Source organism: Octopus bimaculoides, chromosome 8, assembly GCF_001194135.2.
Source record: "Octopus bimaculoides isolate UCB-OBI-ISO-001 chromosome 8, ASM119413v2, whole genome shotgun sequence".
In the NCBI taxonomy this organism is placed as follows: Eukaryota; Metazoa; Mollusca; class Cephalopoda; order Octopoda; family Octopodidae; genus Octopus; species Octopus bimaculoides.
This window is the reverse complement of record NC_068988.1, coordinates 205087-210075: the sequence shown is the minus strand read 5'-3', so window position 1 is coordinate 210075 and position 4989 is coordinate 205087. Positions and strand designations below refer to the sequence as shown.

Genomic DNA, 4989 nt, shown 5'->3' with positions numbered 1-4989 from the left:
CTATCTTTGGTTAATATTCTTTATTTAACTTGTGACAGATCTACAAAATACTGTGAAACAGTACCGTTTCACATTTTTGCAGAGTTACACCCAAGAAAGCTGTTTCAAGGAATGTCCAATTTCTTTTGCTTTTTGTTGCAAAGAACTGCTATGTCATATCATTTCTGGAAATTATTTCTTCTTTGTCCCTGTGCATCTGGGTTCTACAGAACACTGCAAAACATGGACACTCCTCCCCCTCCAACAACTTCACCTTTTTGCAGAGGGCTAGGTCTAGGTCAACCTTCCACTCCCACTTATTCCTTCGAGTGCAAAAATGACTAATGGCACTTAGTCCCCCCTCCCGTTCACACCAATCCCCCCCATAATTAGACGATATCCTCTCAACACCAATCTAATAGGATAAAATGCCTGTGATGGCAAGACATTGTGCGATTTATAAACATTTCCCTCCACAACCATTACCCGAATTACGAGCACTTCCTCCGGCGTTTGGTTGTTCAACTAATAAATGCCACTTCTTCCTCAATGTCAATATTTGCAACTTAATGCAAAAAATACTCAAAGAGATGGACAACGGAAAAAAATGGTAGAACCTATTAAGACCATTGCTGAATATTTAATACCCGAGCAACACCGGGTACGCCTGCAAGTAATTCATAATTCTCACTTCACCATTTTCGAAATCAGTTGTTCTGTAACCTTAAGCATTGGAGTAATGGAGATTGATTAAATCTGAAATCAGTGTTGATATGATTCCACCTTGCTTGTCCTAGGGAGAGAGCCTGTCTCCCTTGTTAGCCATTAGGAAAGTGCTCTCACATGGCTAAGAGCTATTTTGACTCTTATTTCTAGCAATGCTGGTGCCTACTAGCACCTTTCATCACTTTAGTGACAACTGTAATTGTTTTATATCTGTGTGTATATATATATGTGTGGAGGTATGTGGCTAAGTGGCTAGGGGTGCTGGACTCATGATTGTAAGATTGTGGTTTCAATTCCTTGACCAGGCAACGTGTTGTGTTCTTCGTTTCATGTTGCTCCAGTCTGCTCAACTGGCAAAAATGAGTTGAATCTGTGATGGACAGGCATCCCATCCAGGTGGGGAATTTATATGTCATGCAAATTGGGAAACTGGCCCTTAAGTGTTGGCATGATTTGGGAAGGAACCTTACTTTTATATATATATATATATATATATATATATTTTTTCTTTTATTTGTTTCATCATATATATATATATATATATATATATTCTTTTCTTTGTTTCAGTCATTTGACTGCGGCCATGCTGGAGCACCGGTCTCTTATTGAACTGCTAAGTTATGGGGACATAAGCACACCAACATTGGTTGTCAAGTGTTGGTGGGAGTACAAACACACACACACAAATATACATATTTATCTATGTATATGTACGATGAACTTCATTCAGTTTCCGTCAACCAAATCTACTCACAAGGTTTTGGTCAGCCTAATGCTATAGTAGAAGACATTTGCCCAAGGTGCCATGCAGTGGGACTGAACCTGGAACCATGTGATCGGGAGGCAAAGTGCTTCCCACACACCCATGCGCACGTGTGTGTGTGTGTGTGTCTGTGTGTGTGTGTGTGTGTCTGTGTGTGTGTGTGTGTGTGTGCGTGTATCATCTTATAAATAAGTGAGAGAGTGTGGGTGTTAAATAGTTCATTTAATACCACCACATGAAAAAATTGACAATAAAATGGTAATCTAATACAGCAGACACTGAGGAATTACTGCCATGTCTGCAGTCTGCTGACCTTACACTTTGTATCACATATCTTCACTAAAGTTTGTTTCTGTAGTTCTGCAGACTTTACTGGTTGTTGCGTTGCTATGGCCAAATAGAAACGTGACAAATGTGGTTAGCCAAGTATTTCCTCTTATAATAAAAACATTGTCTGTCCCCCTCTCTCATACCCTAACCTCTTGCCTGGCACCACAACCACTTCCATCAGCTCCACTCCCTCTCTCTCTCTCTCTCAGCTAAGTGGTCTTTGTCTTACTGGTGCCATGCAAGAAGCATCCAGTACAGTGGTAGGAAATGCAATTTAGCTGTAAAAACCATGCAAAAATGGATAACTGGTGCCTGGTGCAGCACTCTGGCTCACCAGCTCCCGTTAAAACCATCCAACCCATGCCAGCATGGAAAGCAGATGTTAAGTGATGATGATGTGGAGTAAAGGAGCTGTACGAAGAAGGGCCAATTACTTAATGTGGATGGAACCTGTGGAAGTGGGAGACTCGGGAAAATGTGGGGCAAAGCAGTGATAGTTGAGCTCAGGGTTTCAAGCCTCATGGAGGAGACGACAAAGGACCAAGATAAGTGGCAATATGTGGTGCTTGAGAAGAGCCACATTACGATGAAACTGAAGTTCTGGATGCATAATGTGTGTATACACACATGATACCCTCGCCCAGTTTGTCCTTCCATATCCCCCCCCCCCCATCCATCTTTCTATCATTCATCTCTTCATTACTTTGGTTACTGCATTATTCTACAGCTGTCATTTAAAGCAGAACTACATTTTTCAGTCTTACCACTTACCTCTCTCTCGCTCTCTTCACCAAAGACTTTCTTTTGACGCTCAGCCTTTCTTCTCGACATTATTCCTTCCCATTCATAGTTTCCTTTGACTACTCTTTCTGTGCTACCAGTCTCCTCTTTCTCTCCCCTGCAACCTCTTCCTTTTCACACCTACATCTCATAACTAACCCTCAACCTCCTCCTCACCTTTCTTTGCCTGTCACTGCATTCCCTCCTGGTTGCACCCCCCCCCCGTCACAAGAAAACTCTCACCCCCATCCCTCTACTCTGCCCAACACCTTCCTGTCTCTCATCCTTTCCCTATCTACTGTATTATTATCACTATTACTCTGCTGCTCTTCCTATTTTCTGTATTGCCAGTCATAGCTTCCTCTCCCCTGAGCCACTTCTATTGACATCCATCACCTCCCACAAGCTTACATTTACCATTGCCAACTCCTCCATTACATTCACCCCCACATCCCATACTCTTTTCTATTCACCTTCTTGTACCTGCAGGGTATACAATATTATCTTTAACTCTCTTTCCAGCTTTATCCCCCATTATTCCCCACCTCCCAACCTCATAATGTGGGCTAGGCATGTATTTCTTAAGTAACAAAAAAATCTGTTTCAGCTCCTTCAATAACACTTTACCCAGTCAACACTTTGTATAAAACAACCTCCCTCTCAACTATACTCCAAACTAGTTAAGAGCAATTCTTCAGCCTTGAAAGTTACAGGGCAACCTCACTAATGGTGGTGCCACAAAAAAAAAAAAACAAAAAAAAAAACACCCAGAACACTCTGTAAAGTGGGTCACATTTAGAAGAGCATTTAATCGTAGAAAGTAAGTCAAAGTAGACATTAAGAGCACAAAGCAGTCCCCTGAACCCTGTCAAATTGCCCTTTGTATGCTAGCATGGGGAAAAATGGATCTTAAATGATAAAACACACACACACACATGGTTTCTTTTATTTTCTACCTACCAAATACACTTACAAGGCATTGGTTGACTCAGGACTATGATATTGTCCAAGGTGCCATGTGGGAGGAGTGAACCTGAAATCATGTGGTTATGAAGGAAAGTTCTTAGTGACACGCCCATTGTTTATTTAATCTCTCTGAGATGAAATACCTTTTGTCCCCTCTGAAATATCACAGCTGTTTTATTGCCTCCTTTAAATCGAAGTCTGTTTGTTAAAAGCCCATCAGTTTTTCTCTGTTGATATGAAACTAGAGCTGGGGTTTCATAGGACACAGTTATGGTTAATTATATTTGGGTCCATTAGGAGTGACATTCGGCTTTAGAAACCAAACGATGGCAGAACAGACACTGGAGCACAATGCAGCTCTCAGATCTATTGGATCCCATCAAACTGTCCAACCCATGCCAGCATGGAAAATGGTCATCAAGTAATAACAATGATGATGATGGTTAAGGTAGGTGGTCTCAGAAGTTGTCCTGAGTGGGGCATTGTCCAAAATGTCAAAATCACATGACTCAAAAAAGCATTAATAGAACCATTTCCGGTCTCCTGGCAAATATTCTAAAATCCAAATTTAACACACAATTCTTTCAGCAATTCCATTTGATTCTGGATGGTATGAAGACGGTCATATAGATTTATAGCTGACCTGATGTCATGTAAAGGGTAAAGATCCCTTTCGGTCTTGAATGATCATGGAATTGCACCTAGCCCCTTTCCCCAAACTTTCAGGCCTTGTGCCTATAGTAGAAAGGATTATTATTATTATTATTATTATTATTTGATGAAAAATCAGCTGCCAGTAGACTAAGGAAACACTTGTTTGTTGATCATGATTGCTTGCTTGAAGAACCCTGAGGAGAACTCTTGCAGTTCCAAGCAATGCTGATTTTTGTAGGTGGTCTACCTTTACATTTGTACCAATCTTTTTGAGCCAAATTGGTCGTTGAGTGCTGATACTTCCGAGAGCACCAATTACTTCTGGTATCATTATTACATTGGATAAACTGCTAATTATTATTATTGTTATTTTCTGTATTTGTTAATTGTAATTACCAGAGACCACCCTGGGTATTGACTCAGCAAATATCAAAAACAGTCCTAAATTGACCTAAATGTAAGCCATAGGCACATGTGATCTGTTTGCTCCATTCCTTAAGGTTATATGTGAGATAATCCTGATTTTATGTTAACACATGTCAGACCCCATCTTCCAAGTGGTACCAAATCTTCACAGAACCTTGTGCTTCTTTACATTAAATAAAATGGCCAATCTTTTATATTGAACTAGAAGCTAACTTGAATATATTCAATCACAAATAAACACATAAAAGTGTATGCAATAATATTAGTAGAACAATGATACCAAATAAAGAGGTTCAAATTGAACGAGAGAGAGAGAGAGAGAGAGAGAGAGAGAGAGAGAGAGAGAGAGAGAGAGAGAGAGAGAG

The 4989-nt window shown here is 40.4% G+C and overlaps 1 protein-coding gene across 3 annotated transcripts in view; it reads right to left on the bottom strand.

The window, feature by feature from the left end:
- LOC106876619 (oxysterol-binding protein-related protein 9) overlaps positions 1-4989 on the bottom strand; it is a 108849-nt gene that overhangs the window by 35054 nt on the left and 68806 nt on the right. The gene's annotated exons all lie outside the window — the stretch shown is intronic.